The sequence below is a fragment of the Panthera tigris genome, chromosome B4 (assembly GCF_018350195.1).
Source record: "Panthera tigris isolate Pti1 chromosome B4, P.tigris_Pti1_mat1.1, whole genome shotgun sequence".
In the NCBI taxonomy this organism is placed as follows: domain Eukaryota; kingdom Metazoa; phylum Chordata; class Mammalia; order Carnivora; family Felidae; genus Panthera; species Panthera tigris.
This window is the reverse complement of record NC_056666.1, coordinates 79,021,784-79,048,616: the sequence shown is the minus strand read 5'-3', so window position 1 is coordinate 79,048,616 and position 26,833 is coordinate 79,021,784. Positions and strand designations below refer to the sequence as shown.

At 39.2% G+C, this 26,833-nt stretch overlaps 1 protein-coding gene across 7 annotated transcripts in view; it reads left to right on the top strand.

Annotated features, from left to right (window-relative positions):
• Positions 1 to 26,833, top strand: part of LOC102956760 (cyclic AMP-dependent transcription factor ATF-7) — an 89,383-nt gene that overhangs the window by 30,982 nt on the left and 31,568 nt on the right. The window lies entirely within an intron of this gene.

Genomic DNA, 26,833 nt, shown 5'->3' with positions numbered 1-26,833 from the left:
CTGTGGACTGTGTGAAACTCTGTGTTCAACTGTAGAAAATATCTGACTGAAGTCTTGTCTTTTCTACCTCTGCCTAAGAAGTCAAATTCTTGGCTTCAGAGCTGAGAATGCCGTATTTATTGGGCAAGGTCACAGACTACTAAAATGATCACTCTAGGGGTCAGAGATCTCATTTGTTTATTTTGCTGGATGCCTCTGACAGACCAGTTAGTTGTATGCATGCACTTCTGTGTGTGTTTGTGTGTGTGTGTGTGTCTGTCTTGTCTGTGTCCGCCTGGAGCTCCTATAAAACCATAATTGCAGAGAAAAGCTGATCCAAAGCAGCAACCTATCAGAGACTCTAAGCTTGACTCTAAGCTTGAACAGGTTATCAGACAGACAGTGGCAGGTTAATAGGATGGATGGATGAATTTTTTTTTTTAAAGGTCTGCATTTTAATACTGAGCCTCAGTTACTTTGTTTTTGTGTCTGTTCTCAAGATCACTGACTGGGAAAAAGACAAATTCGTTTACCGGCATGAGTTACTTGAATCAAGTAAAAAAAGTTGTTGATGTAGTTGTAAAGATCTCGGTTGGGGTGCAGAAGGTGGAGTTTGCTCTCGAATACCAGAGTGAGCAGATAGTATTAGAGACATTTGTCACTTCAGCGAACATCATTTCTCTGTACACAGTGACAATCTGTGTGTATTAATTTTTTACACCGTATTATGTTCATGACTTCAGACATTTGCCATTTTGTTTCAGTTTGAGGTATTTCTTAGGACTAAGAAAGAGACTGTAGTCCACTTCGGCTGTATTGGGAGGGGACAGTAAAAGTAGTTACTCTAAACTTCTTAGGGGTCTGTGGGGCACCTGGGTGGCTCAGTCAGTTAAGCATCTGACTTTGCCTCAGGTCATGATCTCACAGTTCATGGGTTCAAGCCCCATGTCGGGGGCTGTGTGCTGACAGCTCAGAGCCTGGAGCCTGCTTTGGATTCTGTGTCTCCTGCTCTCTCTCCCCTTCCCCACTCATGCTCTGTGTGTGTGTGTGTGTGTGTGTGTGTGTGTGTGTGTGTGTGTCCCTCTCTCTCTCAAAAATAAATAAAAATCATTAAAAAATTTAAAAATAAGTAAATAAAAATTTCAGGGGTCTAGGTGTCTAAATTTGTTTTATAAGGCACTATATCAGATTCAGTTTAGCTATTTAGCTATTCCCTCTTCAGCCTTTCCTTTTCTTTCCTTCTAATTTTTACCTAGATAATGCAAAAGTGGAGACTTTATTTGAGCATTCTTTCACTTTATATGCATTTGAAACCACAGCCAGACAGCCTCCTTATGGAGGCTTGTACTTTCAGTTCTGCACATGTGACCACTCAGAGGAGAAAGCGTAATGTGCACATATGCAGCAGCTCTTGGCAGAGCAGTGGTTAAAGGTTTGAACGTATTCCTTGTTGGCTATTTTCTTAGTCCTAAGGGAGGCATTTTGCTCCTCCATAGACAGTAATCAGCTTGTCAGAGTCGAATGACTTTTTGTTTTTTCTTTATCTAGTAAAATGCAGTGGGCTAAGCCTTTCTGGGAAGCAATTTCTTCCTCCACCGCATGAACAGAAGGTCGTGGATGCTGTCTCTGAAACAAAGGGGAAGTGGTGATAGAAAAATCAGCGGCTAGGGCATAATTGGACTGGAGCTCTGTCAAAGAGACAACAGTTCTTGCTTGGAAGCTGGACTTTCTGCTATGCTGTGCTTTTCTGTTTTAACATTAGAATAATCAGCAATGAGTACTTCAGGCTTAATTTTTCAGGCTCTTTTCTGAGCCCTCTGAGAAGAAGCATGCTTCAAACTATTTATGTTTCCTTCATCGTTTTCAACTTTTTTCAGGCTTTATTTTTATTTAATTAAAAAATGGGTTTTTTTTGTTTGTTTTTTGTTTGTTTTTTGTTTGTTTTTTGTTTGTTTGTTTTTGAGAGAGAGAGTGTGTGCACATAGGAGGGGCAGAGAGAGAGAGGGAGAGAGAGAGAATCCCAAGCTGGCTCCACCCTGTCAGCTCAGAGCCCATTGTGGGGCTCAATCTCATGAACCATGAGATCATGACCTAAGCTAAAATCAAGAGTCAGACACTTAACTGACTGAGCCTCTCACGTACCCCTAAGGCTTTATTTTTTTAGAGCTGTTGTAGGTTCACAGCAAAATTGAGGGGAAGGTATAGAGATTCCCCGTATATTCCCTGCCCCCACAGCATCCTCCAGCTGAGTGGTACATTTGCTACGACTGATGAACCTACCCTGACATATCATTATCATACAGAGTCCATGGTTTACTTCAGGATTCACTCTTGGTATTGTACCTTTGATAGGTTTGGACAAAGGTATAATGACATGTATCCATTATTCTGTTATCATAAAATATTTTCACTGCCCTAAAAATCCTCTGTGCTATTCTTCCCCTGTCCCCCAGCAACCACTGATCTTTTTACTATCTTTACCATTTTGCCTTTGTCAGCAAGACATTGGTTGGAATCATGCAGTAAGTACCCTTTTCAGATTGGCGTCTTTCACCTAATATGCATTAGTGATATGCACTTAAGGTTCCTCCATGTCTTTTCTTGGCTTGATACCCCATTCATTTTTGGTGCTGGATAATATTCTGTTGTCTGGACATACCACAGTTTATTTATCCATTCACGTATTGAAAGATATCGTGGTCGCTTGCAGGTTTTGGCAACTATGAGTAAAGCTGCTGTAAACATTCATGTGTAGGTTTCTGTGTTGTCATGAGTTTTCACCTGCTTTGGATAAATACCAAAGAGCATGATTAATAGATCATATGGTTAAGAGTATGTTTACTTTTGTAAGAAACAGCCAAACTGTCATCCAAAGTGGCTATACCATTTTGCATTCCTACCAGCAACGAATGAGAGAGTTCCTACTGTTTCACACGGTAATCAGCATTCAATGTTGTTAGTGATCTGGATTTTGGCCATTTGAATAGGTAGGTAGAGGTATGTCATTGTTGTTTTAATTCGTGTTTTCCTGATGAGAAGTGATGTGAGGCATCTTTTCATATGCTTATTTGCCATCTGCATATCTTCTTTGGTGGACCATCTGTCTTTGGCCCATTTTTTAATTGGGTTGTTTTTTTTCATATTGAGTTTTCAGAGGGTTTTTTTTTTTGTATGTTTTGGATATATATTTTTCTTTATCAGATGTGTCTTTTGCAAATATTTTCTCCCATTCTGTAGCTTGCGTTCTCATTCTCTTGATACTGGCTTTCACAGAGCAGAAGTTTTTAATTTTAACAAGTCCAGGTTATCAATTATTTCTTTCATGAATTGTATGCCTTTGGTATATCTAAAAAGTTTATTACCAAATCCAAGATTACCTAAATTTTCTATGTTATCTTGTAGGAGTTTTATAATTTTTTTTAATGTCTATTTGTTTGTTTGTTTATTTACTTATGTTTATTTTTGAGAGATAGAGAACAGGGGAAGGACAGAGAGAAGGGGAGACAGGATCTGAAACAGGCTCTGCACTAACAGCAGAGAGCCTGATACGTGGCTCGAACTCATGATCTGTGAGATCATGACTTGAGCTGAAGTTGGACACTTCATGCACTTAGATGCACCAGGAGTTTTATAGTTTTGCCTTTTACATTTATGTCTGTGATGGAGACTGTAAGGTCTGAGTTTAGATTTTTTTTTTTTTTTTTTTTTGGTATATGAACGTCCATTTGTCTCAGCACCATTTGTTGAAGAGTATCTTTGCTCCATTGTATTGCCTTTGTTCCTTTGTTAAAGATCAGTTGACTATATATTTCTGTGGGTCTACTTCTGAGCTCTCTATCCTGTTTCGTTGGTCTTTTTGTCTGTTCTTTCACCAATACTACATTGTCTTGATTACCGTAGCTTTAGAGTATGTTTTGAAGTTGGGTAGTGTCAATCTGTCAACATTGTCCTCCTTCAATATTGTGTTGGCTAGTGTGGGTCTTTTGCCTCTCCACTTAAACTTTAGAATTAGTTTGTTGACATCCACAAAATAATTTGCTGACATTTTGATTGGGATTGCATTGAATCTATGGATCACATTGGGAAGAATTGACATCTTGACAATATTGAAAAAACAGTTGACTGTTGTATATTAACTTTGTATCCTGCAACTTTATTGAAACTACTTATTAATTTCAGGAATTTTTTGTTGTTGTTGTTGATTCTTTTGGATTTTCTACATAATGATTATGCCATCTACCAACAAAGACAGTTTTATTTCTTCCTTCCCAATCTGTATACCTTTTATTTCCTTTTCTTGTCTTATTGCATTAGCTAGGACTTCTGGGACGGTATTGAAAAGGAGTAGTGGGAGGAAACATCCTTGTCTTGTACCTAATCTTAGTGGGAAAGCTTTGAGTTTCTCAACATTAAGTATGATGTTAGCTGTAGGTTTTTTGTAGATGTTCTTTATCAAGTTGAGGAAGTTCTTCTATATTCTTAGTTTGCTGAGAGTTTTTATCATAGGTGTAGGATTTTGTCAAATGCTTTTTTTGCACCTAGTGATATGATCATGTGATTTTTCTTTAGCCTGCCAATATGATGTATTACATTAATTATTTTTTGAATGTTGAACCATCCTTGCATACCTGGGATAAATCTCACTTGATTGTGATGTATAATTCTTTTTATACATTGTTGGATTTTACTTACTTTCTTGTTGAAGATATTTGCATCCATATTCATGAGAAACATTGGTCTGTGATTTCTTGTAATGTCTTTGCCCGGTTTTGGTTTTAGGGTAATGCTGTCCTCATAGAATAAGTTAGGGAGTATTCCCTCTACCTATGTCCTCTGGAGGAGATTATAGAGAATTGGTATGATTTTTTTTTTTCCTTAAATGTTTGGTAGAATTCACCATTTAACCCATTTGGGCCTGGTACTTTCTGTTTTGCAAAGTTTTAATTACTAGTTAAGTTTATTTAATAGATACAGACCTATTCAGTGTGTCTGTTTCTTCTTAATGTAAGTTTCGACAGATTGTGCCTTCTAAAAAACTGGTTCATTTCATCTAGGTTATCAAGTTTTGGAGCATAGGGTTGTACATAATATTCCTTTGCTAGCCTTTCACTGCCCATGGATAATGTTAGTAATTTGTTTTCTCTTTTTTTTTTCCTGAATTAGCATAGCTAGAGATTTATTGATTTTACTGATCTTGCAAAGAATGAGTGTTGGTTTTATTGGTTTTATTTATGATTTCTTGTTTTTATTTTCATTGATTTCTGCTCTAATTTTTAATATTTATTTTCTCTGCTTTGGATTTAATTTGCTCTTCATTCTTTAGTTTTCTAAGTAGAAGCTTAGATTATTGATTTTGGATTGCTCTTGTTTTCTAATATATCCATTCATGTTCTAAATTTCCCTCTAAGTCCCACTTTCACGTATTCCACAAATTTCAATAAGGTGTAGTTTTAATTCCATTTAGTTCAGAATATTTTCGAATTTCTCTAGAGATTTCTCTTCTCTAACCTGTGTGTTATTTAGGGGCGCCTCACTGGTTCAGTTGGAAGAGCATGAGACTCTTGATCTCCAGGTTGTGAGTTTGATCCCCGCATTGGGTATAGAGATTACTTACATAAATAAAACTAAAAACAAAAAAGAAAAAAAAAAGAAATGTTATTTAATTCCAAATATTTGAGGACTTTTCATCTGTCTTTTTTGCTTTCCTTTTGATTTCTAGTTTAATTCCATTGTGGTCTAAGAGCAGAAATAGTACAGTTGGTGGGTTTTTGTGTGTGTGTGTGTTTATTTATTTATTTTGAGAGAGCGTGGGAGCACGAGTTGGGGAGGGGCAGAGAGAAAGAATCCCAAGCAGGCTCCACACTGTCAGTGCAGAGCCCAATGTGGGGCTCAATCTCACAAACCATGAGATCAGGACCTGAGCCCAAATCAAGAGTTGGACGCTGAACCAGCTGAGCCACCCAGGTGCCCCAGTTCTTTTACATTTTTTAAGGTGTGTTGTATGACCCAGAATGTGGTCTGTCTTGGTGAATGTGCCTTCCATGCGAATTTGAGAAGAATGTGTAATCTGCTATTCTTGGATGAAGTTTTCTATAGATGTCATTTTAGTTCATTGATGGCTCTGTTGAATTCATCTGTGTCTTTACTGATTTTCTGCCTGCTGGATTTGTCCATTTCTGATAGAGCAGTGTTAAAGTCTCCAACTATAATAGTAGATTCACCTATTTCTCTTTCTCATCAGTTTTGGCCTCACATATTTTGACACTCTCTTGTTGGGCACATAGGTATTAAGGATTGCTCTGTCTTGAAGTATTGACACCTTTATTACTGTGTAAGGCCCCTCTTTATTCCTGATAATGTTCCTTGCTCTGAAGTTTTCTCTCTTTGTAATTAATGTTACAATGGTATATCTTTCTCCATCCCTTTGCTCTTTATGTGTCTTTATTTTATTTATTTATTTATGTCTTTATGTTTAAAGTGAATTTCTTATAAACAACATGTAGTTGACTCTTGTCTTTTGATTCACTTTGACACTCTACCAAAAATTACCATATTTGTTATGGTCATAGTTCAAGAGGCCAGAAGTCTGAAATCAAGCTATGAAGAGAGTCACATTCCCTCTGGAGGCACTCAGAAGAATCCTTTCCTTGCCTCTTCCAGCTTTTGGTGGCTGCTGACATTTTTTGGCTTATGGCCACATCAATCTCTGCTTCTGTCTTCAAATTACCCTCTCTTCTTTGTGTCTCCCTTTGCCTTGCTCTTACAAGGATACTTGTGATAGCATTGAGGGCCCAGCTGCATCATCCAGGATAAGCTCTTCATATCAGAATCTTCAGTTCAGTCATCATCTAGGTTAACATTTGTGGGGACTAGCAATTAGGACACGGGCATATCTTTGGGAGCTGTTATGGGTTGAATTGTGTCCCCCAAAATTTACATGTTGAAGTCCTAACCCCAAGTTAGGACTCAGAATGTGTCCTTATCTCAGAATGTATCTCAGAATGTGACCTTATTTGGAAATAGGATTGTTGTAGATAGGATTAGTAATATGAGATCATACTAGAGTAGGTTGGGCCCCTAATTCAATATAACTGATGTCCTTATAAAAAGAGGAAACCGAACACAGATATGCACCCGGGGAAGACACCATGTAAAGATTAGAGTTATGCCACCGCAAACCAAGGGACACCAGAGATTGCTAGCAAACCACCAGAAACTAGGAGGTAAGCATGGAACAGATTCTCCCTCACATCTTCAGAAGGAACCAGCCCTGCTGACACCTTGATTTCAGACTTCTGACCTATGGAATTGTGAGACAATTAATTTTCTGTTGTTTCGGGTTAGCTTTAGCAAACTAATATATGAGCCATTATAAGCCTACCACACAGTGCTTTGAAATCTTTTGCTATAGTGACTTGTTACCAAGAAGTGAGGACTAGGAGTACCAGTCTTCATTCCTCCTTGACACCCATCAGTATGCTTAATGGCCTTTATTTATCCTTTCTTTCCTCTCTTCCCTTAACAGATGGGACTGTTGTAATGTGATAGGTCAATGTGAAGGTTAATAGGATCCCATTAGCACCTCCTGGTTTTGTCTACATTCTGTTATAATAGGATGGGAGGTTCTATATAATTGGAACAATTTGTTATCATTTTAGCCCACAATCAAAAATTGAATATGGATTTTCACAAATGTCTCTGGTGAGAGACTTGGTGCACACAGAGGATCTGTTGTAAGAATAAAATTAAGGCATTTCCCTTTGTGTATTTTGCCAGGTATTTCCAACCTTGAGTTAAGACTGGGAACAGGTTTCCAGAAACTAGCCCATGAATAATTTTCTCAGTTCAGTCAGACTCTAATTAGCTTTTGTGGCTTTAGTTTAATGAAAAATATATATATTTGAGGGGGGGGGGTGTAGGAGAGGGGGAAATGGGTGATGAGCACTGAGGAGGGCGCTTGTTGGGATGAGCACTGGGTGTTGTATGTAAGCGATGAACCACGGGAATCTACCCCTAAAACCAAGAGCACACTGCACACCCTGTATGTTAGCCAATTTGACAATAAATTATATTTAAAAAAAATAAAAATTAAATACTTGGATACCTAAATACTATTAGACACCATGCTAGATACTAGTGACAGAAAGATGTAAAAGACAAAGTATTCACTGTCTCCTAGGGAAGTCAGACACGTAAAAATGTAGTTACACTGTAATATGATAAATGTAATAAAACAAGTATTTGCAAGTTCAGAGAGGGCTGGTAGACATCAGGGAAGGTTTCCTGGAGGAGATGATGTTTTAACACAGTTTTGAAAGATGGGCAAAAATTTGCCAAAAAAAAAAAAAATATATACACACACACACACACACACACGTATATGTATATATATATATTTTTGCCAGACAGAGAAGGTAAAGAAGAATATTAGAGAAGAGTATTCCACACATAAGAGAAGAGCAGGCACAAAAGAAGGAGACAGCATGGTACATTCAGAGAAACTGCAGGTAGCTTGGTGATGATGCAGCATGGATTGTGATAGCAGTGGGAGATGCGGCTGGAAAGGTTGGCAGGGGCAGTTTCCCCAGCACTGATGTTGCTGCCGTATTGGATCGCTATGGATAGTCGAGAAGCGTGTGGCTAAGTGTTACTGTTAGGCAGCATAGGTTCCATTCTTTTCCCCTGCCTGCCTGTGTTCTTCTAATGCAGACCTCTGTTCAGGGGCCAGCATTCCAAAAAATACCTCTTATGGCTAAAAAACACATCCAAAATATAAGGAGTTTCCCATTTGCTTGGTTTTATCTCAGGGCTTTCCAAGTCAGACACAAAGATAATCAGTCTGCTAAATGTGTCAGTAAGAGGGTAAGAATTTCTGCATCAAATTAAGGTGGCAAGGCAGAATCAGTACATCTTACAAGCTTCTGGTTTATTCAAGGGACCTGCCAAACCATTCGAACCTTTGCCTATTTCTTTACTAGCCTGTAACCTCTACTGTAGTTGCTGAGGCTGTGGACAGTTAAGTTTTGATAGTTTGTTTAAAACAAAAACATAATGCTGCATTTGGGAGTTATTTTAAAGTGAGTGAGTGAGTGAGTGAGTGAAGTCTTGTAAGCTTGTCCCAATCATTGAAACACTCAGTTTTGGAGTTTTGGAGACTGAGATATCTGTATCTTTCTATCTTTTTTCCTCTCTTCCTCTTCCACCCTCGTCCTTTCCTCCCTCCCTTACCTTCTCCCTCTCTTTCTCTCTGGCTCTGTCTGTCTCTCTCCTCCAGGTTCAATTTTTTTTTTTTTTTTTTTTTTTTTTTTTTGGCTGAACTGTTATAGTAACGAATTGTATAAGTCCTTAAAGGGGCAGAATTTTAGCTATTGTGGCTCTGTAGTGTGATTCGTACATGCTCTACTCAGCTCATTGTAAGCATTCAGAATGTCCTGTATTATCAAGAAGTGTTTATTCTTTTTCCATAATGAAATTTTCACCAGCCCAAGAGAAAAACACAGTGTCGTAGATCAGACTAACTTCGATGGTTAGGACCCACACTGTTCACACTGTATCTTGTCTTTCCCACCCATATGTAAGATCCAGGCATGACAACACTTACTGTGTGGCAAAACAGAAGATAAAAGTGTTTGATGTCTTATTCAAGGGCTCTATACCTCATAATATCCTAATAAGAATTTGGGAAGAGAGTGGAGATTGAAAAACATAAATGTGTAATGTCCAAAAGAACCTAATAGGACTGTGTGATAATTGTTTTGACTCAAAAAGCTTCCCCTGTTTTGTTAAGAACTAAACTTTAATAGTACTCCAACTAAGGAGCTACATCTGGAAGGTAGAATACTGAAAGGTCTACCATTAGGCAAGAGCTGTGGAGAAGGCAGTCAGCCAGTCAGCTATGTAACGGACACAGGACCAAGCCCTGCTGAATTACTGCTGGGATTTCTCTGCTCCTAGGCACTGGTTCCTTAAAGTTTGTGAGCATTTAATCCATCTATGTAAGTAGCCACTATCTAAAGAAAGATAATGGATCTATTGTTGTTCATTCTTTTTTTTTTTTTTTTTTTTTAAAGGAAGAGAGAGCACGTGATTGGGGGAGAGTGGTAGAGGGGGAGGGAATCTTAAGCAGGCTCCACGCCCCAGCACAGAGCCCAACACAGAGCCTAATGCAGGGCTCAGTCCCATGACCCTGGGATCATGACCTGGGCTGAAATCAAGAGTCAGACTCAACCGATTGTGCCACCCAGCATCTTGTTCAGTCTTAAGTAGAATTCCCAAGAGTGCCCTGGTGTTTAATACAGAGTCAGCCATTTAAGTACTTGAGGGGAAAGAGCAGCCAGGAATAAGAGAAGATGTGGGTCAACCTAAAACTCCATATGTTATTGAAGAGGATCTTTAACTACCTCAGGTTTAAGAGCCTCATGACAAGGTGCTTCTCTCTTACCATTTTGTCCTTCCCTAAAGCCCAAACAGTATATTGCCAGTATTTGTAAGGAACCTTGTGGAAATAGGTGATGATGAGATGAAGTAATCTATTTGGTATGCTATGTGAAAGTGAAATGGAATTCTACATTAAGGTACAACTGATAAATATTCATGAAGATGTAGAATGAGATACTGTCTTCCATATTCCATTTCCAAGTTCCTTAAATAGAAAATGAGGAAGAATCTATCCTAAAAATCATCATGTGTTAGTTAGCAATGGTTTAAGCTGCAACTATTTCCCATAGCTTAAAACTTTGTGAACACTTGTAACTCAAGAAGTCTAGAATTAGGACTATTTGAGCAGCTAAGCCTCCCTGCCCCACCATTTTTAGCATATACCTTTTAGTCTCAAGTTTGTTGCCTCACAGCCACAGGATGAGCAAAAAAAGAAAAGAAGCAGCACCAGGAACTTTCCTCTTTTAGTTTCCTTTTTATAAGGAAACAACAGCTTTCCCAGAAGTGCAGTCTTCTATCTCAATCCCCTGTGGATTTCTGTGGCCTAAGCTGTGTGACCGCTTTAATCTTAGCTGTATGGGAGGCTGAGGAAGGGAGTATCTGGCTTTTCAGCCTTTATAGTGGGAGGCAAGCAAGGGAGAAGGGTGTGGAATGGAGACTGGGTTAAAAAACCAATTGTGTCTTCCTCAAACCTCTTACCTCTTCCCTGTCTCTCCTCCACTACGACGACAATCCAGTGTGCAAGGCAATAATTGACAACAGTCTCTTCAGGACCAGAGAGGCCTGATAAGCCATACACATTTCCAGTTTTAAAGTCATTGGACCCAGAATTTAGTTTATGGCCTTACTGGAAAAAAGTCACAAGGGAATATTACACTAAAAAAGAGAGATTCTGAGAAGGTGGCAGAGTAGGAAGCACCAGGAATCTGTCTCCCCTCCTAGACAACAGTTGTACTGGCAGAATCTGTCTGATGTAACTATTTGAGAATTCTAGAGTCTATAAAAGGCTTGCAATTTACAGGGGGAAAGGATTAGAAGGTAAATTATGATTAATTTTAGTCAGTTTCAGCTCAGCACAGTAGTAGCTACTCTCCCCCACCCCCAGCCAGGAGTGAGGCAGCTGTGTATGTGTTTTTGGAGCAGCTTTGCCACAGCATATGGGAGCTAAGATGGCCAGAAAGGACCCTGTCCTCCAAATATCAGATCTGTGCTCTGATCAGATCACAGATCTGATCACAGAGGTGTGGACAGAGAGGTAGGTAGCCATTTTTGTTGTACCTCACCTCATTGTTGCAAGCCCCTCCCCATCTGGCTGAAGTGATTTCAGGGAATTTTAAAAGGTTGGCACCTCCCCCACTTTATTCTTCACTTTTCCCCTATTTGGGAGCCAGACATTAAAGACTAGCACCCTGGGGTGCCTGGGTGGCTCAGTCGGTTAAGCGGCCTACTTCAGCTCAGGTCATGATCTCACGGTCCGTGAGTTCGAGCCCCGCGTCGGGCTCTGTGCTGACAGCTCAGAGCCTGGAGCCTGTTTCGGATTCTGTGTCTCCCTCTCTCTGACCCTCCCCCATTCATGCTCTGTCTTTCTCTGTCTCAAAAATAAATAAACATTATAAATAAATAAATAAATAAATAAATAAATAAATAAATAAATATAAATAAAGACCAGCACCCTTAGAAAACAACTGCATATATAAGAAAATTAGAAAGTGACTGTGTGTGTGCGCAGGGAAAGGCTCAGAAAAGTTGTAAGAAGATACCAAGCTTATACCTCAGACTGATCCTCAGCACAGAAATACCCTACAACAACCAAAATCACAAAAATAATAACAAAAATCAACAAGACTTGAGGAAGGGGAAGAATCTGATTTCCAGAGTTACTACTTTATTAAATAGATTCAAATGCCCAGTGTTCAGGACACCTGGCTAGCTCAGTCAGTGCAGCATGCAGCTTTTGATCTCAGGGTTGTAAGTGTGAGCCCCACGTTGGGTGTAGAGATTACTTAAAAATAAAATCTTAAAAAAATGCCCAGTGTTCAACAACAACAACAAAAAATCACAAGGCATACAAAGAAACAGCAAAATGTGGTGTATTCAAAGGAAAAAAAAAAAGAACAGAAACTCCCTGAGAAAGACCTGATGGCAGATCCACTAGACAAAGACTTTAAAACAACTGTTTTAAAGATGTACAGAGAACTAAAGGAAGATGTGACAGAAGTTAAGAGTGTGTGAACCGTATGGAAATACCGATAAAGGTAGAGAAAACTTCAAAAGAAACCCAAAAAGAAATTCTGAAACTGAAAAGTACAGTAACTGAAATGAAAAATTTACTAGAGGGATTTGAAGGTAGATATGAGCAGGCAGAAGAAAGAATCTACAAACTTGAATATAGGAGAATGGAAATTATCAAGTGTGAGGAACAGAAAGTAAGAAGATTGAAGAAAAGCAAACAGAGCCTAGAGGACCTGTGTGATAAACAAGTGGACCAGCATACACATTGTGGTAGTCCTGGAAGGAGAGAGAGAGACAGGAGCAGGAAGAATCTTTGAGGAAATCATGGCTGACACTTTCCAAATTTGATGAAAGACGTGACTTGTAAACATCCAAAAAGCTCAACAAACTGCAGGTAAGATGAACTTAAAGAGGTCCAGACCAAGACACATTTTAAGCAAACTGTGAAAATACAAAGACAGAATCTTGAAAGCAGCAAAAAGGAAGTGAATCATCACATACCAAGGATCCTCAATTATCAGATTTCTGATCAGAAACCTTGGCGGTCAGAAGACAACAGGCTGATACATGCAGTGCTAAAAGAAAACCAGCTACCCATCAAAAATCCTGTATCCAACCAGACTGCCCTTCAGAAGTGAGGAGGGGTGTGCCTGGCAGGCTCTGCCAGTGGAGTGCATGACTCTTGATCTCAGGGTTGTGAGTTTGAGCCCCACATTGGGTATGGAGATTACTTAAAGATAAAATCTTTAAAAACAAAAAACAAAAGTGGGGGAGAAATTATGACATTCCCAGATAAACGAAAGCTGAATGAGTTCATTTCATGACCACTAGACCTACCGTACAAGAAATTCTTAAGGGAGCCCTGCAAGATGAAATGAAAGGATTCTAGTCAGTAATCCAAATTACAAAAAAAAATCATTTACAGGAGCATCAAAAAGAATAAAATACTTAGGAATTAACTTAACCAAGGAGGTGAAAGACTTGTACAATGAAAACTGCAAAACAGTGCTGAAGGAATTTAAAGAAGACATAAATAAATGGAAACACATCCCATGGATTGGAAGCCTTAATATTGTTAAAATGTCAGTATTACCCAAAGCAGTAAGATTCAATGCAATACCTATGAAAATCCAATGACATCTTTTATTAATAGAAAACCCATCCTAAAATTCATATGTAATCATAAGGGACCCTGAATAGCCCTCTCTCTCCTCTCTCTCCTCTCTCAGTAATAAATAAAAACACTTAAACAATTTTTTTAAAAAATTGTGCATTAAAAGACACTGTTGAGGGGCACCTGGGTGGCTCAGTCGGTTAAGTGTCCTACTCCTAATTTTGGTTTGGGTCATGATCTCATGGTTTGTGAGTTCAAACCCCACATCAGGCTCCACACTAATGGCACAGAATCTGCTTGGGATTCCCTCTTTCTCTGCCCCTTCCCCACTCATATTCATTCATTCTCACACTCTCTCTCTCTCACTCTCTCAAAAATAAATCAACGTAAAAAGCAATAATAATAATAAAAAAATAAAAGACACTATCAGGGGTGCCTGGCTGGCTCAGTTGGTAGAGCATGTGACTCTTAATCATGGAGTCATGAGTTTGAGCCCCATGTTGGGTATGGAGCATACTTAAAAAGAATTTTAGAAAATAAAAATTAAAAGAAAAAGACACTGTTGAAGGTAGGTTGGGGAAATGGGTTAAATAGGTGATGGGGATTAAGGAGGGCACTTGTGATGAGCACATGGTATTGTAGGGAAGTGTTGAATCACTATTGTACACCTGAAACTAATATTACGTCGTATGTTAACTAACTTGAATTTCAGTAAGAACTTTAAAAAATGCATAAATTACATACAAATAAAAAATAAATAAAATGTATCTTCAAAAAAGACACTGTCCACAGTGTAAAAATACAACCCACACAATAGGAGAAAATACTTGCAAATCATGTATCTGATAAGAGGTTAATATCCAGAATACATAGAGAATTTCTAAAACAAAACAATGACTTGATTGAATAATGGGCAAAGGACTTGAATAGACATTTTTCCTAAAAAGATATACAGATGGCTAATGAGCACATGAAAAGATGCTAAACATTACTAATCATTAGGAAAATGCAAACCAAAAGTACGGTGAAATACTACTTCACACCCATTAGGATGTCTACTTAAAACAAAAGCAAAAACAAAAAAATAAGTGTTGATGAGGATGTGGAAAAATTGGAACCCTTATGCACTACTGATGGGAATATAAAATGGTATAGCCAGGGGTGCCCGGGTGGCTCAGTCAGTTAAGCGTCCGACTTTGTGATCTCATGGCTCGTGGGTTTGAACCCCACGTCAGGCTCTGTGCTGACAGCTCAGAGCCTGGAGCCTGCTTTGCATTCTGTGTCTCCCTCTCTCTCTGCCCCTCCCCTGCTTGTCCTCTGTCTCTCTCTGTCTCTCAAAAATAAACAAATGTAAAAAAAAAAAAATTTTTTTTTAAATGGTGTAGCCAATGTAGAAAACAGTATGGTGACTACTCAGAAAATTAAAAATAGAATTACCATATGATCCAGGAATTCTACTTCTGGGTATGTCCCCAAAAGAATTGAAAGCAGGGTCTTGAAGAGATATTTGTACACCCATATTTGTAGCAGCATTGTTCACAACAGCTAAAATGTGGAAGCAACCCAAGTACCCATCCTTGATTGATGAATAGATAAACAAAATGTGGTATATACATAAATGGGATATTATTCAACCTTAGAAAGGAAGGAAATTCTGCAGTATGCTACAACATAGATGAACCTGGAAGACATGCTAAGTGAAATAAGTCCCAAAAGACAAATACTCCACTTATACAGTCAGAGTCATAAAGACAGAAAGTATCATGGTGGTTAACGGGTGGGGGGAAGAGGCAATGGGAAGTTATTGTTGAGTAAGTTTAGAGTTTTGGTTTTACAAGATGAAAAGAGTTATAGGGATGGATGGTAGTGATGGTCACACAACAGTGTAAATGTAATATGACTAACTATACACTTACAGATGGTTATGATGGTAACTTTCATGTGTATTTTATAAATAAAAATTTTAAATTTAAAAAATTAAAAGAGAGAAGAAAGACATTTGTGCTTACTAGTTTACTGTGATACTAAGGAATCCCATGGAAAAAGAAGTTGAGAGGATTAGAACATTGGCTAAATCTATTGAAACCTGAAGTAAGATTATATTTCTCAACCACATTGAGCAACAAGCAGAATTTAAAAATAAAATACCTAACCTTTCCCAACTTAAACTGATACATTATATTTACTACCCTCTGTCCTACACTGTTCAGTCCCTGTTGGAGATGGCCTATATGACCTTGAGAGCTCAGTTTCTATTTTGCTGTGATATATTGGGTACCTGCAACTTACTTGACACAAGACATCACCTATGGGGTCATGGTATTTCACACTGTCATAAACGAAAGGAAGGAACAAGGAACCAAAATTAAAGTGAGTGATCAGGCTGAGTGTTTAAAAAATCTACTACTTACGGATGCCTGGGTGGGTTAGTTAAGTGTCTGACTCTTGGTTTCATCTCAGGTGGTGATCTTACAGTTCGTGGATTTCAGCCCCTCATCAGGCTCTATGCTGACAGCACGGAGCCTGCTTGGGATTCTCTTTCTCCCCCTCTCTCTCTCTGTCCTTCCCCTCCTTGCACACACACACACACACTCTCAAAATAAATAAATAACTTAAAAAAAAAAAAGAATTAAAAAAAAAAAACTTCTGCTACTTAGAGGAATAGTTGTATTATCATTAATTCAAATAATGTAGAATAAGCATTGATATTAATCCCAGATCTTAACAATGAAGATCCAGCAATTCAATGTCAATTGTGGTTTTAATATTCTTCCCCCTCCCAAGTGATTTGTTGACTAGATTGTAATATTCCTTTTCTTCTTGTCAGATACTCCACACTTTATAAAAGGAGAAATCCAGATTTCAACAGTGCTTGACTCCTGGGGGATACTGATATTGTTCCCTATAAAATTCAAGTAATTGGGATCCTAAAACAAACAAACAAACAAAACTGCCTAAAAGGTTGTGGTTAAAATTACTACTAGTGGTTTGGGGAGTGAAGAAAGAAAAGGATGCTGTTTCTGAATTGACATTTTTTGCATAGAGCATTTTAGTTGGTAGTAAAATGAAGTTCAGCAATGGACTGTGTTACTTAAAGAAAGTGAATTGACCCATAAGGCATGGTACCAGGGTCCTTTCATACAACAGCAGTATAATTCAAGCATGCTGAAATTACCATAGATGCCTTTCTGTAATAAAGGGAATTTGGTGTCTAACAAAATAGTGGAGAGGATACATGAATTTTTACTTATTTGAGCAGTGACGTATACTTTGGAAATGGAGATGGAAAGGCATCAGAACATTCTGAAAGTGTTTCCCTGTTAAAGTCTTAGGACCCAAAGGTAATAAAGTTTTTGAACAATTATTCTCATACCACTCAGGTCATGACCTCACGGTTCATGAGTTTGAGCCCCGTATCAGTCTCTGTGCTGACAGCTCAGGGCCTGGAGCCTGCTTCGAATTCTGTCTCCCTCTCTCTCTGCTCCTCCCCTGCTCACACTCTGTCTCTCTCTCAAAAATAAACCAAGATTTAAAAAAAAAAATTTTTTTTTAATAAAAAAATAAAACTTGACCCAGCCACTCAAACAGAAATTTACTGAGCCCCTACTCTATGCTCACCACTGGGCCAAGCCCCGAGATGGGGCAGCTGGGAGGGTAAAGAATAAGTGTAGGATACATTTTTAACTCTTCAGTGGTTTACAGTGTACATTAAAAGGATAAAACTATGAGACCATATAGACCAAAATTCTAAATTATGTGCTACAAACTGTTGAAGTACCATACACATTTAGGAAAGATAGATTACTAAAGAATCATTAGAGAAGTTTTCAAAAAATTTCAAAAAAATTTCAGCCGGGCCTAGGAAAAAATGGTAGGATTTGAATAAACAGAGGGAAGAGAGGAAGACATGGCTGAGAATAGGCAAATTGTATGGGGGCATAAAACTAAAAACAAGTAGACTTTGCAGATCAGTAGAGAGAGTGACCTGGATAGAAAGCATCCGTGGAAGAGGGAAAAAAGTCGTAAAAATTCAACAGGACCAGAAAACTAATGCTTTTTATGTTCCTGTAAAATCTCCTTTGAGAATGATTTCAACCCCCTTCTCAGAATCAAGAACTTCTTTTCAGTGATTTAATCCCCTTTGTTGCCATTTTGACTTTTTCTTTTTGTCTTAATTTTTGCAATTGTATTTGTTTCATATCCTAAGCTCCTCCCATTAGAAAATTTTGGTCCTGGGGCGCCTGGGTGGCTCAGATGGTTAGGTGTCCAACTTCGGCCCAGGTCATGATCTTGCGGTTCACAGGTTCAAGCCCTGCTTCCAGCTCTGTGCTAACAACTTGGAGCCTGGAGCCTGCTTCAGATTCTGTCTCCGTCTCTCTCTGCCCCTTGCTGGCTTGTTCTCTCTCTCTCTCTCTCTCTCTCTCTCTCTCTCTCTCTCTCTCTCTCTCTCAAATAAAAATAAGCATAAAAAAAAAAATAAAAAAAAAAGAATATTCTTGGTCCTGAATGGACCCAGCCTCTAGTTCCATTGGAAAGGTTGGGTATTTAAGATACCAACTCCTTTTGGATATAGGTGATGAAAATTTTGCCACCATTGTACACATGGACAAGAGTTTGTAAGTTGGGGATGCTTTGTAGCACTTTAGTGATATATGCTGATTGGCACTTATTCAGCAAATATTAGGTACCTACTGTGTGCAGATACTGTTCTAGGTGCTTGGGATGTTTCCACATACAAACAAATGAATAGGGTCCTTGCTCTTGAGCACTAGATGGCTTCATTGTGAAACTATCAAATAATGTCTCTGCTCTTAAAAACTCTTTTTATGGTGGACTAATTTAGTCAGTGGACAGAATCTTCTCTTTAAGGTATTCAAATAGCCTTCTCCAAACAGAAAATTCCTCAATCTATGGGCAAAGGAATTTACCCTGGGTACAATTTGGTGGATTCCACACCCCCCCCCCCCCCGCCTTTAGTTTGTCCTCCTGCATTCCCCTGACAACATTTTCTCTTGGAGTATTTTGGGAAAAAGTTTCCTGTTCTTACTGTTCCTCTATAAATTACCTTGCTCACACATACTGCCTATGAGCTGCCACTGCTGTGGTTGTATTTATTTGTTAAACAATTCAGTTCTTTGAAATGATTCATTTAAGAGCCATGAAGCATTCAAAGCAGGATGTGTGACTCACTTAGTAAATAGCATCTTGAAGTAGAGAACAGGAGCCTAAGATTGACTAAGGTACAAATGAAAGTTATGTTGGCTTTGAGGTGTGTATATTTAGTCCTTTCCCTTCTTCTCCCATTCCCTGCTTTCCCAAACACAAACCATCTCTTGCGTTGGGAATAGAAGCGCTGCAGTGACGGTGAGAAGCATTATTAAGACTGTTGCAGGGGCGCCTGGGGTGGCTCAGTCGGTTGAGCGTCCGACTTCAGCTCAGGTCATGATCTCTCAGTTCATGAGTTCGAGCCCCATGTCAGGCTCTGTGCTGACAGCTCAGAGCCTGGAGCCTGCTTCGGATTCTGTGTCTCCCTCTCTCTCTGCCCCTTCCCTGCTCATGTTCTGTCTCTGTCTCAAAAATGAATAAACGTTTAAAAAAAATTTTTTTTAAATAAAAACTGTTGGGGCGCCTGGGTGGCTCAGTTGGTTGAGCGTCCGACTTTGGCTTAGGTCATGATCTCGCGGTCTGTGAGTTCCAGCCCCGCGTCGGGCTCTGTGCTGACAGCTCAGAGCCTGGAGCCTGTTTCAGATTCTGTGTCTCCCTCCCTCTCTCTCTGACCCTCCCCCGTTCATGCTCTGTCTCTCCCTGTCTCAAAATAAACGTTAAAAAAAAAATTTAAATAAAGACTGTTGCGGATCTCCTAGTTTCTCCTTTCAGAATATGTGATCAATTGAACAGATTAAATAATACTCATAAAAAGGTTGGTTATTCTTTCTACTCTGTGTAGCACTGTATTTTAGAGCTTGCCCCCCCATAGTTATTAAGCTTTCTATGGCTTTTTCATGCTATTTTCTTTCATCAAAATATGTCCATGTGTAGATACTGTAAAAAAAGAAAGTTATTCTGTCCATGCAGCGCTGCCAAACCCAGAAACTTTGGAGAAGGAGATAGATTTGGTTTCAGCATAAATGAATTTCCAGACTATCACAAATATAAACTCAGTTCCTTGCATTGTTTCCTGATAGTTTAGCATTCAGGGCTCATTTCCTAATAACTAAGGAGTTCTCATTTGTCTCCTTCCCCCAGTCTACTCTTCTAAAACAAGGAAAGGGACTTGTATTAATCATAGGTCAGGGCATAAGAGCATTTTTAAATGTGAGACAAATCTACATGGAAACTGGAGCTGTGGTGGCCAAAAACAACATTTCAGGAATGAATTTGGCTAGGGTTTGAGTGCATATTGCACAGAAATTTCATTGGTCACAATACTTTACCCAGGATTTAGCTTGAAACTATTACATTTCTAATGCCCGTATGCTTGTGCCTGGCTCAGAGTCAATAGGCAAAAATTTTGCTCTAGTTTGGCTTGAGCTCTCCTTCACCCTGAGCCTTCTCTTCAGTTCTGTTTAGTGCTGTTATTTCAGAAAGTTTCTGAGAGACTAGTTTTAACTAGATGAAGAAAAGCACTCTCTCTAAACACTGACTTGTTTAGAGTTATTCTGCAAAGAAAAACTAATTTATACTACAATACCTGTCTACCTGGAGAGTAAAATGTAGAGAACTAGCTTGAGTACATGCTGTATGCCAGGTACTATACGGTTTTATGTGATCATTTCATTTAAAAGCTTAAGAAAAGAGGGATATGAAGAAGACCTTCGGGGTGCCTGAAATGTTTCATGTCTTCATGTAGGTTGTAATCACAGTGGGCATTTATTCATGTAAAAATTCATTGAGCTATATGTACACTTAATATTTGTGGTTTTTTTGTACATGATCTACACCAATTAAAAAATTTTAAATCCTTTTTTTTTTAATGTTTGTTTATTTTTGAGAGAGAGAGGGACAGAGCACGAGTGGGGGAGGGGCAGAGAGAGAGGGACACACAGAATCCGAAAGAGGCTCCAGGCTCTGAGTTGTCAGCACAGAGCCCAGCAGGGGACTCGAACTCAACAAACTGTGAGATCTTGACCTGAACTGAAGTCGGACACTTATAACCGCTTATAACCGACTGAGCCACCCAGCCGTCCCTAAAAAACTTAAAATCTTAAGACTTCATTGAAATGTATTTCTTTTTTTAATTTTAAATGTTTATTTATTTTTGAGAGAGAGCGTGAGCGGGCGAGGGGCAGAGAGAGAGGGAGACACAAAATCTGAAACAGGCTCCAGGCTCCAAGCTGTCAGCACAGAGCCCAATGTGGGGCTTGAACTCTGGAACGGCAAGATCATGACTTAGACCAAAGTCAGACACTTAACCAACTGAGCCACCCAGGTGCCCCCATTGAGATGTATTTCTGATTTACAGTACCCACCATCCATGTTTGTTCTTCAGGCCATTCCGCACTCTTTACTCTGTTCATTTGGTCAGTTTGCTAGTAGGTAGGATACCAGATTCTACTATCACAGAAGGATAGGCGAAGCTGAAACTTCTAGAAATGGAAAGTATTTTTTACCAAAGATCTCCTGTAGAAAATTGTTAATAAGAAACTATACTGTCCCTGCCCATTTCACAACTGATAACCAGTTTTCAGATCAATTTCCTCATACCCCTTACATTCTATTTTATGTTTCTTAACATTTCTTAAACTAAGAAAATCTCCATTGGGGAGTAAAAATCAAAAGTAGCCAAAATTGTTTTGATTTGCTTCTTCTGTATTACCTCTTTGTAACTAACAAAACAATGCGTGAGAGAGAATTCCATTTAATTTGTTCTTCTCCCAATTATAGTGCCTTCTGTCTCTGTCTTCCTAATTTCCCTATCCTAAGTATTTGCAGATCTGTAGTACATCAGCCATTTTATAAAATGAGGTTGGGAGTTTTCTGCCTGTGTTTTTTCCCTTCCAAGTTTTAGATCCAAAAACATGTGTTGGCAGTTTGGCAAGGGAAACTAAAAAGCAGCCTTTTTTTTCCCCCCCTTGTTTCTTTCTCTCCTTCCGTGTTACCGTGTAGCAGAATTTCTTAACAAAGACACAGTTGATATTTTGGGTCAGATAATTCTTTGTTTTAGAGCCTTGGCTTGTGCATTTCAGCATATTTATCAGCATCCCATGGCTCTACCCTGTAGAGGCCAGTGGCATCCCTCTGGTTGTGATCAGCAGAAATGTCTCCACACATTGCTAAAATGTCCCTTGGGAGTCAGAGTTATCCCTGCTTGAGAACCACTGCCATATAGTATAAACTATATTTAGAGAAAATGGGTTCAGGGGGAAAGACTCAAGACTGGCACATGAGTAAAATTCCCATTGGATCTTTGAGGATATTATCTAGGTCAGAGCTGACCAAAAGAAATATAATGCAAACCACATATGTAATGTAAAATTTTCTAGTAGCCACATTAAAAAGTAAAAGTAAATAAGTAAAATTCGTTTTAATAATACATTTTATTTAACCCGGTATATCCAAAATCTTACCATTTCAACATGTAATCAACATGAAATTAATGAGATATTTTACATTCTTTTTTTGTACTAAGTCATTGAAATTCAGTGTGTGTTTTGACTTACAGTACATCTAGCCACATTTAAAGTGCTCAATAGCCTCGTGTGGCTAATGGCTACCATACTGGATAGGGCAGAGCTAAATCATCTTGTTCTCTAGATAGGGTGCACATTACCACGTAATACTTCTCCTCACCTATTTATGCCAAGAAACTGCCCTGATTCATTTACTTGAGCAAATTATATGGTACACCGTAAGTTACTATACAAATCCTCTCCCAAGGCATGTAAACTGCCTTTTTGATCCAGTATGCCTTACATTCTTCAGTCTCCATTTTGAATGATAATCAGCCCTCTGTTGTTGAAGATGGTTGATATCTACATATTCCTTGAACATTATCATTATTTACCCTACAACCAGAGTGACTGTTCCCTCAGTGGTTCTTTGCCAAATCCTTAGTCATAGGTAAGACCAAAGAACAAAGGAAGACCCATTAAGGGTATTAACAAATGGGAGAGTTAGATTTTTAAATGGGCAATAATTCAAAAAGGAAATCCTTTTGGGAGCTCCTCTGCTCATTTTAATTCAATAAAATAATAAGGTCAAAATTTTTATCACTTAATGATTTTAGATATTTTGAGAAATTGCTTTCAGAGGGATGGGTTTGCTAAGCTTGCATTTCAAGACTGATCTAGGGAATTCTTAAGGATTAACTTAAAAAAATTTTTTTTTATTTTTTGAAGATTTTATTTTTATGTAATCTCTACACCCAGTATGGGGCTCAAACCTACAACCCTGGGTCCGACTTCAGCTCACGTCACGATCTCGCGGTCTGTGAGTTTGAGCCCCATGTTGGGCTCTGGGCTGATAGCTCAGAGCCTGGAGCCTGCTTCTGATTCTGTGTCTCCCTCTCTCTCTGACCCTCCCCTGTTCATGCTCTGTCTCAAAAATAAATAAACTTAAAAAAAAATTTTTTTAAATAAATAAATAAATAAATAAATAAATAAATAAATAAATAAATAAATAAATAAAAACCTATAACCCTGAGATCAAGAGTTGCACTATCCACCAACTAACTAAGCCAGCCAGGCACCCCCTTAAGGGTTAACTTTCATAAACGTAAGAGAATAAAAGGAACAATGAACATAATAGCCAAATTGACATTCACTTTGATAAAAAGCTTTAGCATACTTTTATCCTCCCATTCCTACTCTAGCCATATAAAAATTGTGTTAAAGGGGCGCCTGCGTAACTCAGTCGGTTAAGCCTCTGACTCTTGACCTTGATCTCAGGGTCGTGAGTTCAAGCCCCATGTTGGGTTCCACGCTGGGGCATGAAGCCTACTTAAAAAAAAAAATTGTATTACAAATTACAGGGAGAGCCCAGGGCAGTGCCCTGCTTCCTAAAATTCAGCCCATTTGCCTCCTCCTCTGAAGTGCATTACCTGATTTAGTCAGAGATTTTTTTTTTTTTTTAGAGATTCTTAATTTTTTTTTTAGAGATTCTTAATTTGGGGGGTGTCATGATCCCCATTGACAATTTGGTGAAGGCTGTGAACCCCTTCTCAGAATATTGTTTTTAAATTAGTAAAGTAAAATATATAGGATTATAAAGGAAACCAGTTACTTTGAAATAATAGTTCTCAAAATTATTCTTAAAAGATTTAATAATGGAATACGTTATTAGATAACAAGTTCCAGTGTGGGTCTCGTGACTACCATAGTTTCAAAATAGTGATGAGTATAAAGGATATTTTGATATATGTGGTAAGGAAATATGTGTGATTTCTATTATGAGTTAGGAATGTTAAATTTCAGGGTTTAGTGAGAATAAAGATACAGTTTTTTTCCTATCGGGGTTCATAGTTATCAAACCTTCTGAGCTGCTGATGGGTGGGAAATCCCTTCAGCCATCTTCAGTTCTTTTCAGATCCCAGCTTTTGATTTGGAAAAAATAAATAGCTCAATAGCTCAAGGGGGAACATGGTAGCATAGCATGGAAGGGGGGAGGGGGCGTGCAACAGAGAGGAGCAAGGGCTAGAGGACAATAAGGCAAGTCAGGACTGTGGAGCACAATTCTAACAGAAGGGGAGTTGCCTTTTAAAATACTAAGTGATCCTGACCAGCACAAAACCTGATTGAGTTTTAAAATCTTTCTCTCAGCTCAGTTTTGAGCAGGCTTGACTTCTGATAGTAGAAAAGGACTTTGCTTGGGGCATCTGGGTGGGTCAGTTGGTTGAGCGTCTGACTTCAGCTCAGGTCATGATCTCGCGGTCTGTGAGTTCGAGCCCCACGTGGGGCTCTGTGCTGACAGCTCAGAGCCTGGAGCCTGCTTTGGATTCTCTGTCTCCCTCTCTCTCTCTTCCTGTCTGCTCATGCTCTCTCTGTCTCTCTCTGTCAAAAATAAATAAACATTAAAAATTAAAAAAAAGAAAAAGGACTTTGCTTGAAAATCATTCTAGATTCTAGAACATTGTACAAAAATTTTCAGGCTACATCTATGAAATTTCCATGAAGAACTTATTATAAACATCTTTTTGAAAGATTGTTAGAACATTACCAGTGTTATGAAATTCTATACCTTTGCCTAATCCACTACTCTTCCCTAAAACGATGGTTTTTGGGGTGCCTGAGTGGCTCAGTCGGTTAAGTGTCTGCCTCTTGGCTTTGGCTCAAATCACGATCTCACAGTTCATGGGTTCGAGCCCAGCATGCGGCTCTGCGCTAACAGTGTGAAGCCTCCTTGGGATTCTCTGTCTCTCTCTCTCTCTCTTTCTGCCCCTCCCCTACTCATGCTCTGTCTTTCCCCCTCTCTCTTTGCCCCTCTCAGTCTCTCAAAATAAATAAATAAACATTTAAAAATAAATAAGTAAAATGATGGGTTTTGTTCATTGTAGACCAGGTCCTGCTCACTTCCTTTTACCCAATAGCTGGGAACCCCAGAACCTCAACGGTGACTTATTTAGCCTACAAATATCATACCCCTGGTTAAAGACTATTCTCTCCTTTCTTCACCCCAACCTCACCGTTTTTGCCTTAGGGAAAAATCTGTTAAGGACACAATTGATGCCTAGGGTTAACCAACAACAGAGAAAACTAAGTTGTTGGCTAAATTCTCCCACGCTTTATTCACTTTTCTCCTGGATCCTTCTGAAACCACTCAGGCAGTCTTTTGACGGTTTACATTTTGGTTCTTTATACTTTTAAGTGAAAATTCACTTTTCCCTTCAGGCCTGTAGGCCTAGCCTGGAAGGATTTTACGCCAGAAGCTAGCTTTAGTTGTGATAGGGCTCAGAGAAAATTTGGGGGAAGATACTTTCAGGTAAAATAAAGGAACTTAAATCAAAGTTCAGGGTCACTTTATTAACTGGATAGGACCTGGGATGGATGAAGCTAACTCCTATCTGGTTCGCAGTCAAGAAGCGCTGTGGAAAAAGAGCTAAAAGTGTTCGGTGGGAAGTGTGTATGTATCTAACAAGGAAAGTAAAAAGAGGGGACTAACCAGTCATTATTTTTAGAAACAAAAAGACAAATAACCATGTTTCAGAGCCTGGCTGGTGAGGGAGCTGTGGGAAACCACAGCATCCAAGCTGTTACTGTGTTGCAGGCATGTTTTAATGAAGGAACCGGGCCAGCCAGCCTCAAAGGGAATTTTGAGGGTATCATTCTTTTGAATTACTGCTGTTCATCTGTTCTCTTCACCTCCCCCGCTCTAAAGAAGGGGTGGAAGCATAAATTATTGTCCAGTAACCCTGTCTTACATGTCATAAAATGAGGCAGACCTAGCCTCACCTTTTCATTGTCCTTTCACCCAAACCCCTAAATAAAGAAAGTCGCTATACCATCTCCTTTCTTTCCCCTTCCCTCGTCCTGCCTACAGGCTTCTCCCCACCCCAACAAAAAATTTTTTGCTTGCATCTTTATTCTGTCATTATATAGCCAGCAGCATTGCACTGGCCCCTTTATGGCTGACGGAGCCCAGGCGGGCTGCCCGACGAGGGGAGACAGCATTTGGCCGATGGGGCTGGTGTGTGCCATTACTGCTGGCCATTGGGCCCCTGTCCTCTACAGCCCCATCCTGGCTCATTAAAACCCTGAGCCAAATAGCTGGGCAGGCGCCTGCTGCAGCACTGTGGGGGCCAGGAAGTTAAATGGTTCTCCTAATCCTGCATAATTTATCTCCCTGTTAGCCCCCTCATAAATAGTCCAATTCAGCCCCACCATGGAGAGCTTCACTCTGAATTTCCTATTTTTGTGATGACCAACGAGTGTCCAGCTTTGCCCTTCTTCTCTCTTTATTATTATTATTTAAAATTATTTTCCCCTTGTTCGCTAAGAGCCTTGCCTAAATGTTTTTTTCATTTGGAGCCTCCTGCCTGGACCCCACTTCACCAGCAATCTGTCCACTTCTCGCGTTTTGGACCTGATATTACAGAGCAGTTGGTGCCGCGGTCTTCCTCTTCTCCTCTCCTCCCAG